General features: G+C 41.6%; 2 non-coding genes across 2 annotated transcripts; both read right to left on the bottom strand.

The window, feature by feature from the left end:
• Positions 1-7017: 7017 nt before the first annotated feature.
• trnaa-cgc (transfer RNA alanine (anticodon CGC)) lies at positions 7018-7089 on the bottom strand. Its single transcript has one exon. It is a non-coding gene; the product is annotated as a tRNA-Ala (tRNA).
• A 312-nt stretch (positions 7090-7401) lies between these two features.
• On the bottom strand, positions 7402-7472 carry trnag-gcc (transfer RNA glycine (anticodon GCC)). Its single transcript has one exon. It is a non-coding gene; the product is annotated as a tRNA-Gly (tRNA).
• Between the last annotated feature and the right edge of the window lie 4996 nt (positions 7473-12468).

The following is a 12468-nucleotide window of genomic DNA, read 5'->3' as shown; positions in this document are numbered from 1 at the left end:
CCAAATCTAAGAAATATCCACACCAAAAGTAACTGTGGTCATTTTTTCAAAGGTTCAATCACCCCACTGACAAATTTTCGTAAGATAATTGGAGGAATCGCTGGGATTTTTTAAAAAGTAACCCATGTTTAAAATATTACGGTTAACTTTTATAATCTGTTCCTGTTTATCCAGTTTCAGCTATTTATGCAAAACCCAACAGTTACAACATCTCCGCTATAAATAGAAATCGTTGCGTATTCTCGGCTCAGCGGCAAACGTGAGGAAAGAGACTTGATGTTTAAGGCAATAGCTCTCCTTCAGGACCGATTATCCCCGGATAATGCCGGATCTGCAGCATTTTCGCCTTTCTACACTAGATTTCAACTACTTCGATTTCAACACTTAAAATGTTTTCAATAATTAGTCAAAAGGATGTTTTGCATACTCCTAAGGACAAACAAGAGAATATCTGCAGATGCCAGAAATTCGAGCAGTACACAGAAAATGATGGAGGAGCTCAGAGGGCCAGGCGGCATCCATGGAAAGGAGAAAACAGTCAACGTTTCCGGCCGTGACCCTTCATGGGGACTTCACTTTTTTAGTGACCTCGATCCAATCCAATCGTGTATTTAGAATGACACATAGGAAAATGGCTCTTGGTGGAATCGAACCCATCTCTGCAACCACAGTTGGCAGATCCACAGAGGAACACCTTAACAGTGGAGAGGCAGCTTAGCATGGCTACTTCTGCATTTACCTGAACTTTCCCTTGAAATCTAATCAATGGAACTGCTTCAACCATTTCCCTGAACAAAATCCCTCATCAGATCAATTGTATTAAACTTCTGCCATAATCAATGGGGCACCCAAAACTTCACTCATTTTCCCCACAATACCAAATGGGAACCGAAATCACGTTTTGTTATCTGATGTGAAATTTGGTGATTTGCAGTAAGAGTACAGTGCAAAGATTCAGAATTAATATAAATGACAAAATAAGTAAATAATTCAAGGAAGAAACAATGATGAAGTGTTTGTTCCTGAACTGTGCAGAACTCTGATGACTGAAGGGAAGAAGCTGTTCTCGAATCACTCCATGTGGGTCTTCAGCCTCCTTTACCTCCTTCCTGATGGTAGCAACCAGAAGAGGACATGTACCAAATGGCGAGGGTCCTTAATGATGGGTGTCGCCTTGAGGCCCTGCCTCCTGTTGATGCTCTTAGTGGGAAGGGTTGTGCTGGCTGAGTCTATAATCCTCTATAGCTTCTTTTGATCTTGTGCATTCATACCAGCCTGTGATTCAACCACTCAGAATTGTACGCCTAGAGAAATTTACAAGAGTCTTCGGAATTAATGTTATTATTTTGTTCTTAAGCTCTACATCCTATTTATATTTTTTTATTTATTCATTTATGGGATGTGGGAATCACCATCTAAGCCAGCATTTATTGTCCTTGAGAAGGTGGTGATGAGCTGCCTTCTTGAACCACAGCAGTTCCTGAGTCGTAGGTACACCCACAGTGCTGTTAGGGAGGGAATTCCATGATCTTGACCCAGTGACAATGAAGTTTCCACGTCCGGATGGTGAGTGACTTGGAGGGGGATTCCCAAGTGGTGGTGTTCTTGTCTTTCTAGATGGTAGTGGAAGGTGTTGCCTTGAGAACTTCAGACGATCCTAACCCAAGTATAGAGGGACAGCCTTCACTCATAAGCAATTAGGTTTACTATTGGAAACTAATATCACTTCCATACCATTGAGAAAGGTTTTTTTTTTAAAGACAAAGTCCAAACTGTGAAACAGAGACATTGTTATACCTTTCATGGAGAGTCTCATTTACAAGAAATCTCCCTTCAGCACAAAGGCATACCTTTCTTCTTTCAGGGAAACACTCTCCCTAACCTGCACAAACAATTGTTTTCCATAAATATCCTTAACTTTTTTGGTTGAGAGGTCACCCTTTCCCACTATCTGATGGCACGAACCCTTAACCAATGTCATGATAACCTGCAAGGATAATTGCAGCTGTAATTTCTATCCAATGTTGTCAGAGCAAAGAATTCCAGCAAGATTTTGCACTGCAATAGTTAATTTGGCGTACCAAGTGGGAAAGCAGTACATGTTTGTGTACTCTGTTTGCAGCTGCACACCTCAGTGCCAGGGTCCGAACTATATCATGCATGCAGCAAGGTGTCACATCTTATCTTCTCATTGGCATAAAACACTGTCACCAGCACAAGAATTATTTGCACTCCAGTTGGCTGCTGTTGCTATAGAAATCTCACTGAAAATAATTGTTTGCAAATGTGTACATTACGTATGTCTGCCTACACCTGTCAGAAAGCGTTTCCTACAAACTGCGAAACAAATTCCATCCTAGTTAAATATGGTTAAATTCCAAACATGATTTATGGTCAAAAGCTTATCCACACCTGTACAAGTGTTATTTTTTTTGCAACTTTTTTTAATTTCAGAAGAATACCTGGTTGTCCAGTAAAGAGTTATGACTGAATGGACAATTTATAAGAATAAAAACTACAATGTATTACAGATGGGGAAACACAGTAGGAGTGTTGTCACAGCACTCTACAGTGCCTGCAATCCGGGTTCAATTCCCACCGCCATCCATAAGGAGCTTGAACATTCTCCCCATGTGCATGTGGATTTCCTCTGGGTGCTCTGGTTTCCTCCCGCAGTCCAAAGACGTAGCAGCTGATAGGTTAAATGGTCATTGTAAGTGGTCATGTGATCAGGCTAGGGTTAAGTTGGGCATTGCTAGGCACATGATTCAAAGGACTGGAAGGGCCTATTCTGCACTGTGTCTCAATAAGTAACTGATATGTTAATGTTAGATTACTTCAATTAATATTATCTGCAGTGAAATATTTTATCTTTGTAAAATAAAAACAATTTGTATAATGAACTGCATTTCACAAAACTACAGATTTTTAAGTTACAAATGTCTCTGGCATCTGCTGTGTATCAGATGAGCAGTAATCATGCAGTTTCCTCGAGGATATATGACTTGATAATTTCATACTGTATTTAAGCAATAAATGTAGGAGAGAAGCTGCATAGTTTTCAAAATCTGTAAAGAATAAAATAGCATAAATTCTCAGGTGTAAACCCTTTGAGCATAGACTTTCCATTTCGTTGTTCATTAATTACATGGCATTAGCAGCAGAGAATCAATCATTAGGAAGGGACTTCTTTTGCATATCCTTTGCCTTCCACAGGGCTATTTATCTCCTTTGTCAATAGGACAGCGCATATGCAAGCCTTACAAGGGGACAACCTCCCAGTTGGTATATTGATGGCATCAGGGGACTCAGCCAAGCTGCCATTGAAGTAGAGTTAATCTTCAGAACAAATGGAAAACAGTTTAACCTGTGGTAACTACACTTCATAAGCAAGGTCATCAGGACTTCATAGTCACATTGAGTATCCACTCAATAATTGCATTTGCACAAGATTAGAGGGTTGTGCAAAAAAATCTCTAAGATATGCTTATTTGTTCACCATTGGACCTGAAAAGACAGACCTTACACTCAATATCTGCAAAACCAAAGTTCACCACCAACCTCATTCCTCTACCCTCAGCAATGCCATGCAGACAATGAAAAAGATTCATGGGTTTGCTTAGAGCTTTCTTTGAAGAAACGTGACACGCTCTGGGAACCTCTAGCTCAAAGCCATTTAAAGTGCAGAAGAAATAATTGTGATCTCATTCACTGAGAATAGACAGGAGTCCTGCAGGAATGGCAGAAGGAGTGAAGTACTTCCTAGGCTTCCTATTGCCTGCTCTGATTGCCACCTCCTGTCCTATCTTACTTACTGCCATTACGCCACATTTTGGGGCAGCAATGAAGATATTCCATATCTGCTGGTGTACAGGGCTTCCTTCATCATTTCAGTAGCTTCCTCTCAGTTTTCACTCCTGTTGTTCTTACAAGTCCCAGGTATACCATCGCACTCAGATGTAGAAGGATTCTTCATTGCTGTTTCTATAACTACTTTGTTTTACCAGTCAGGATTGTTAGACCTGAACTGAACCTCCGAACCTGGAGAACCAGTGGACCACCTTTTGTCCTGTTTGGCATGGGGGACCCTACCAAGAGCAAAAGCTTAAGCCCAGGCTCCAGCCAACATAGCTCTAGGGGTCATCGAGGCATGTAAACCTCCAAACCACAATAAGGTTGTGGTCCTCTTGGAGGTCCTGTCCCATCTGCAGTTCCTATATTATAGAGTGATGCAGCACAGAAACAGGAACTTTAGTCCAACTCAAGCTTGCTAGCCAAGTTGTACATATATCCTCATTAGCCATTTTAGACCATACAAAACCAGAATGAAAGCAAATCACATTCAATCTAAGTAGTTAGAGCAGACTGTACTATAAGAAACTGCTAAGGATGAAATCTTACACTTGAATTTTACAAGAAGAAAATGGCTCGTACAAACAATGCAACCAAGGGTAACATGCTCCAGGCTGTTCATGAAACGACTTCTTTCACTTCCTTTATGTCTTCTTTTCCATTCAAATGTGGTTCTGCCTCTGTTGGAGCCCATGATCGAAATTTCAGTGGTGTGTTTTTCGGTCCGATTGAGCGATCTAGCGCTTTGCTGTCTCCAAGGGTGTCTCGAGCAAAGCAAGTGGCCTCAAGGCCAAGAAGCCTGGAGATGGAGCACAAGCCCATAATTAACTCCATTTCTCACCAATGAAACTGCTCAGGAAGATTGAAAACATTGAGGCGAGTGATGAAGGCAAGAGGGTATACAGCACCTTCGACCAGCCTCTCGTTTGCTGCCTCTGGAGGAAGGTGTCTGCACATGACAGTCAGTCTCTCTCTCTCTCTCTCTCTCTCTCTCTCTCTCTCTCTCTCCCCCTCCCTCCCTCCCTCCCTCTCCCTCTCCTCCCCCCCTCACTTGCTCCTCCCAAAGGAAAATGCCTGCATTTGAATGGTCTGTCTTTCCCTCGATTCATTGGAGAATGGTACCAGACTCCTATATACTGGGCAAGGTAATTGACATGGTTTGTGGATTGGTATCTTTAGGTCGTGTTATGATGTGCTTCTGGTTTCTGGTCCCTCCTGCTTTTATTGCCAATTTTGGGTGGTTTTGAATCGGGGTGGCCTGCAGAAAATGAACACTGAGCTGAACTGGATATGCCTGGACTCTTTCAATTTTGTGTTTTATATTCTGTATTTTACATTTTTTTTGCTGCCGTTTGTGAGACTTGTTTTTCATTGTGCGTGGGGGGGGGGGAGGGTTGTGTTGCTGTTTGTTCTTTGAAAAGGTTCCATGGTTTTCTTTGATTTATGGCTGTCTGTGGGGAAGACGAGTCACAGTTGGGTATTGCATACATACTTAAGTAATAAAACTTTGATCATGGGTAATGCATAAACTATGACATAAAAGCGTGACTACTGGCTTTTTTAAATCTTTGCAATTGAGATGAAATCCATATTGTTGCCTCAGCCCTTCAGTTGTTCATTAAAATAATCCAAAAGGTACAAAAGGAAAGAGGCTTGTTCAGTGCAATTAGGTTGGCCTTAACTACTTAAAAAACTAACATGAAAATCAATTGTAACATATAATTTCCTAAATATGTGTTATTTGCAATCCTTGCAATTGCTCAAATACTATTGTACTCAATTGATGTTTGTCATCTAATATGGTAAGTGATTTCTCTGGATAATAATAGTGACAGACAAGTCTGATGCTCATCAAAATAAACTCAGTAAGACAGAGTGTTCAACTAGCTGGCATTTAATCCAATGTGTTGTGGATCTTAGGGAAGTAGAAATATGTAGCTTGCTTTGAAAATCAAAAATATTAAGTGAACAGAAGTGTGGTATGGTAGTACTTCAGCCTCCTTTTCAGTGCCTGTGTGGGAGCAAATATTCCAGGAATTTGATGACAGAATTATTCAGGATAAGGAGCAGAGCTCACTGTAAAGGCAAGTCAGGACAGCACCCTGGCACTCTGTAAAGTAGAACACAGATAATTAACATAAATGAGAATCATTACCTCTACTTTCCTCCATTCACTCTCCTTTGATATCATGGATGCAAACTGATGCACCATCAATAACTCTCTCTGAGACATAAAGGCGAGATATCGGCTTTTATTGACTGGAAGAAGGAACGAGCAGTGGTTGACCACCGTACTACATCCTGGAGACTGAGGGCCTGGCTCAGGCCTCAATCGCCTTTATACCAGGGTCTGTAGGCGGGGCCACAGGAGCAGTCAGTAGGGGCGTGTCCAGACAGGTATCTGTAGTTCACCACACAAACACAAGCAGCACCTGCCTCCTAGCCACAAGCCATCTTTTCATCCTGTACACACATTTAGTTACATACCTGATTAAGACCTAGAATAGACACTTTGTGAGAGGTAAGCTTGGATCACAATTTGACATCTATAGAATCAGGTTTGAAGTGAAGTAAAGGTTTTCTCTGTAATTTTTGCTTGGATTTGTATATTAGTGAAATGAACATCCAATGCTATCCTCTGCACAGGCAGAGTGGACTTTTGCTTGGTCACGCAATGCCCATTGATTGTAAATTGCTTAAGGTCACTTCATAGTCAACAATTCTGTAATTCTGTCTGCATTCCCCATGCTGGTTCAAGTAAGATTCATATACATTTTCCAATGCCTGCAGTCCTGGCTTTTTTTATTGAAATATAAAATGCATCAGACTTTACATGAATAGTACAGAACTCAGCGGTTGATATTCTTATGTTGTATAACAGGAGAATTGTCTGTGAGAATCTAGTAATATTTTTTCCTTGAAATAGAAGAATAAGTACTGGAGTTAGTCCTTTATTTTGGATGGATGGAAACGGCTCCTGTGTTCCCCAGTTTGGTGTCAATTCTGGAAAATATTTGCTCTTCCGTCTTCAATAGCTTGTTCTTCCTTCAGATTATGTGATTTCCCTTCTGAAATTACTTTTAAATCATATCATAATAACTACGAATATCAACGCAGAACACCGATCAACTTCACGCAAAACATAAAGCAAGCAAAAACACGTCCTGGAGATGCCGGGGATTGAACCCGGGACCTCACACATGCGAAGCGCGCGCTCTACCACTGAGCTACATCCCCAAGTACTTACTTCGTCTTTAAATAAAAGCTGAAATTAATTTAACTCAACTGCTGATTCAAAGTAACTTACTGGAGGTTTCTAGTTGTATTTAAACAACCATCTAAGAATTTGTTCGTAAACTAGGCGAAGGTCACCAGCGAGTTTTTAATTTTTCACTCTCCTCTCCGGTTAGCGCGGCTCTGAGTTTATTTGCTGGTACCTTGATCAGAGGAATAACAATAAGAAAGTTCTAGGGAAGAGTAAACTGTTCTCACGAATGAAACATCCGCATGAATTCTCGACAGGAAATAATGAGGGAAAAAAAGCAGCGTTGCATCGGCCGGGAATCGAACCCGGGCCTCCCGCGTGGCAGGCGAGAATTCTACCACTGAACCACCGATGCACAGGGTAAATGGTCTGCAGATACCCTAAAAGGGGGAACACGGTCTTGTTCGGCATTCTCTGGGATTTCATAGAACTCTGGAATCTAGAGCAACAAACAATCTAACACAATGAGGAGCTCGGCAGAGTCTGTGAGAACAGAAGGAATTGTCGACGCTTCAAATCGAAATCCTCCATGACGACTGCGAATGCGGAGGGGAACTAGCTAGTTTAAAGAGGATAGGACGAGTGGCCTCTGATCTATATCGACAAATGCACGCCGCTTGCAGTTCCGGATCGCATTTCATAATACGCTGTTGATATTACTTCGTGTTGTATAAATATATAATAGAGAATATTGTTGATTCCCTACCAAGTGAGTAAAGCGGTTTGAGTAGAGTTCTGATTAAGAGTCCTGCCCCCGGCATTTTCTGCTTTTATTAAAGGAGTTTCTCCTTTATTCAGCTCTAAACGGTGTCCCTCTTATTCCGGGAACACAAACAGAACCATTAAATCCGTGCAGACAACCAAGCGACTATTTACACTAATTCTATACTAATCCCATTGTCACAATATCCATAGTTTCAGACTACTCACTGCGGGGAAGCAATCTCTCTGTACCTATCTTTTAGAGCCCTTAGTACTTTCAGGGCTTCTTGATGTCATATTCAGTCTAAATATCAGCCAAATAGGTGGTCACGGAAGGCAGAGGAACGGCTACTGAATTGCTTTAAGTCAGTGGACTGGGTGGGTCGAGTTCAAGGACTCATCTGTGGATCTGAATGAATACAGGATGGTTGCCACATACTTTATTAAAAGAGTTGTGGACGAGTGTGTCCCCACAAAATCATTCAGTCTTTTCAAACCAGAAAGCCTGGATGAACTATGAGATCTGCAATCTGCTGAGGGCCAGATCAGAGGCATTCAGACAGACAGACAGACATATTTTATTGATCCCGAGGGAAACTGGGTTTGGTTACAGTCGCACCAACCAAGAATAGTGTAGAAATATAGTAATATAAAACCATAAATAATTAAATAATTATAAATTAATTATGCCAAGTGGAAATAAGTCCAGGACCAGCCTATTGGCTCAGGGTGTCTGACACTCCGAGGGAGGAGTTGTAAAGTTTGATGGCCACAGGCAGGAATGACTTCCTATGACACTCAGTGTTGCATCTCGGTGGAATGAGTCTCTAGCTGAATGTACTCCTGTGCCTAACCGGTACATTATGGAGTGGATGGGAGACATTGTCCAAGATGGCATGCAACTTGGACAGCATCCTCTTTTCAGACACCACCACCAGAGAGTCTGGTTCCACCCCCACAACATCACTGGCCTTACGAATGAGTTTGTTGATTCTGTTGGTGTCAGCTACCCTCAGCCTGCTGCCCCAGCACACAACAGCAAACATGATAGCACTGGCCACCACAGACTCGTAGAACTCAAGTCTGGTGACCAAGAAAGTTACAAGAGGTCCTGGCGTGATCTTCCAAAAGCCGTCTCATGGGTGAAGTTTTAATTCTGGACTAAACTTAAATCAACAAAGGATGCTGGACAGTTGTGGCAGTACTTGAATGCTATCTCCTCGAGTAAAGTTAAATCAAGTGATATAAGCAATTGCAGGGCTTCGCTTCCAGGTGAGCTCACTGCCTTCTTTGCTCGCTTTGCCCATCAAAATATGGAAGAACCATCACAAACTCCTGCAGCCCTGATGATCCTGTGCTTTCAATCTCTGAGGCCAATGTGAACCCATGAAAAATATCTGGCCTGGATGGGGTACCTTAGCCAAGTACTAAAAACCTGTGCTGAACAACTGGCTGGAGTGTTCACTGTGATCTTTAACTTCTCACTTCAGCAGTCTGAGGTACTCACCTACTTCAAGCAGGCTTCAATTATAAATTATACCGGTGCCTAAAAAGAACGTGGTAACCTGCCTCAATGACTATCTACCAGTAGCACTTATATCCACAACGATGAACTATTTTGAGAGGTTGATGATGAAACATATAAATTCCTACCTCAGAAGCAACTAGGATCCATTCCAATTTGCCTAACATTACCACAGGTCCACAAAAGATGCCATCTCATTGGATCTTCATTCAAACTTGGAACATCTGAACAGCAAAGATGCATACATCAGGATGCTCTTTATCAACTGCAGCTGGGCATTCAATACCATCATCCTCTCAAAACTAACCAATAAACTTAAAGACCTTGGCCTCAAGACCTTCTTTTGCAATTTCATTACTTACAGACCCCAATCAGTTTGGATTGTCAACAACATCTCCTCCACTAATGACTGTGTGGCTAAGCACAGCTCCAATGCCAACTTCAAGCTTGCTGATGTCATCACTGTTGTAGGCCGAATCAAAGGTAGTGACGAATCAGCATATAGAAGGAAAATTGAAAATCTGGCTGAGTGGTGCCATAACAACAACCTCTTACACAATGCCACAAAGACCAAGGAGCTAATTATTGACCTCAGGAGAAGGAAACCAGAGGTCCATGAGCCATTCCTCATTGGGGAATCAGATATGGAGAGGGTCAGCAGCTTTAAATTTCTCAGTGTTATCATTTTGGAAGACCTATCCTGCACCCAGCATGTAAGTACAATTACAAAGATAACCACGGCAGTGCCTATACGGTGTTAGGAGTTTGCAAAGATTCTGCATGACATCTAAAGCCTTGAAAAACTTCTATAGATGTGTGGTGAAGAGTATATTGACTAGTTATATCCTGGCCGGCTATGGAGTAACCAATACCCTTTTATAGAAAAGTATAGAAAAAGTAGTGGTAGGTCATGGTTTAAATCCTCTCCAGTAGGTCATGGTGGAAGCCCTCTCCACCAATGAGCACAGCTATACAGGGCACTGTTGCAGGAAAGCAACGTCCATCATCAAGGATCCTTACCATCCAGGCCATGTTCTTTTTTCACTGCTGCCATTGGAAAGAAGGTACAGCAGCCCCAGCACCTGCACTGCCAGGTTTAGGAACAGTTATAGTATTACCCTTCAACCATCAGGCTCTTGAAGCTGAAGTGATAACTTCACTTAATTTTACTTGCACCATTACTGAATTGCTCCCACAACATATGGAGTCATTTTCAAGGACTTTTCATGTTCTCAATGTTTATTGCTTATTTATTATTACTATTTCTCTCTTTTTGTATTTGCACAGTTTGTTGTCTTTTGCACACTGGTTGAATGACCAAGATAGTGCAGTCTTTCACTGATTCTTTAATGGTTATTATTCTACTGTGGATATATTGAGTATACCCCAATAAAATTAACCTCAGGGTTGTATATGGTGACATATATGTACTTTGATAATAAATTTACTTTGCACTTTGAAAGCTCTTGTTACTCTCTCATCTTTTCAGGATTTCAGCTGTTTGATCCATATTTAAACCAAGGCTGATTAGGTCCAAAGCAGAAAGGTCTTGGCAGAGCACTTGAGATCAGTGCACAGGTTGTTGATCTAATAGTGCTACTTGATGGCATTGTCAGTAACACCTTCCATCAGTTTGCTAATGATTGCAAGTAGACTGATTGGACAGTAGTCAGCTACATTGATCATCAGCTGTCCTGTTCATCAAAGTTTCTAAATGGTATTCAATGCCTGAAATATACATTGTTCAATTCAAGACTTAAGGACCTTAGATTCAAATTCTACCTGACACAACTGCATTAACTTCTGCCAAGAGCTGCTGAGAGGGATAATGGATTCAGAAAAAATATTGAAAAGAGTGGACATTTTTGCCTGTATTTTGGGGCAGTGTCCAATCTCAGACCAAACCATAAATTTACTAGATTTTGCTCCACATCTAACTTTAAGTAAGCATTTCTGAATAAATGTTTTCCTTTTCTCTCCTGCGATTTTTTTTGTACGTCACTGTTAAGTAGGAAATCAGCAACAGTAACAAAAGAGAGCACTCTCACAGCCCTCCAACCCCTACTCCTTACCTCCTACCCCGCCACCAATCACATCTTCCTCGCCCTCTCTCATTTGCTGCTTTCCAAGGCTCTGTTCTTTCAGGGCTCCCCCATTCTGTTCATCCCATCCCACCCACCCTCCTCATCCTGGCACTTCTTCCATGACAAATGAAGAAGGTATAAAATCTATTCCTTCAGCTTCTTCCTCACCACCATCCAAGGACACAAACAACCCATCCAGGTGAGAAAGACATTATCTTCCACCCCTTCAATCCTTGTCTATTGCACTGGGTGGCTGCTTTGTAGCCTCTTCTACATTGGTGAACTGGAACACCTGTGCTCTTTTCACCACAACCATTTCGAGCTTCCAATTACATGTCGTTTTAAATCTGTTTCTCAATCCTGCACTATGTTGTCTGTCTTTGGCCTTATCTGTTGCTATGGAGAGACCAAACACAAATTGGAAGAACAGTTTCTCCTATTCTGCTTGAGTAGCTAAGACCTCCGCTACGCTGATCATTCTCTCTGCTCCCCTCTCCCATCAAGCAGAAGATACTGAAGCTTAAGAACATGTACCACTTCACCCAAGGAAATTATCTGTTCTATTGTTGTAAGACTCAAGATAGGTGTTAGATGATATATACTGTAGATCAGGGGTTCCCAATCTGTGGCCCGTGGACCCTTTGGTTAATGGTACTTTATTTGTTACCTGCACTGGTGGACATTTTTGCTTGTCCAGTATTTGGTGACAGATGTACAAATCAACAATTGTAAAACAACAAACAAGAGAAAATCTGCAGATGCTGGAAATCCGAGCAACACACACAAAATGCCAGAGGAACTCAGCAGGCTAGGCATCATCTATGGAAAAAAGTATAGTCGACATTTCAGGCTGAAACCCTTCAACAGGACTGGAGAAAAGGAAAGCTGAGGAGTAGATTTAAAAGGTGGTGGGTGGGACAGAACCACCAGGGGATAACTTAACTCAACTCCACTTGTCCCATCATTGAAATCTTCCCACAACGAATGGATTCACTTTCAAGGACTCTTCATCTCATGTTCTCAATATTTCTTACTTAATT

This window comes from Hypanus sabinus, chromosome 4, assembly GCF_030144855.1.
Source record: "Hypanus sabinus isolate sHypSab1 chromosome 4, sHypSab1.hap1, whole genome shotgun sequence".
In the NCBI taxonomy this organism is placed as follows: domain Eukaryota; kingdom Metazoa; phylum Chordata; class Chondrichthyes; order Myliobatiformes; family Dasyatidae; genus Hypanus; species Hypanus sabinus.
This window is presented reverse-complemented; position numbering and strand designations above follow the sequence as displayed.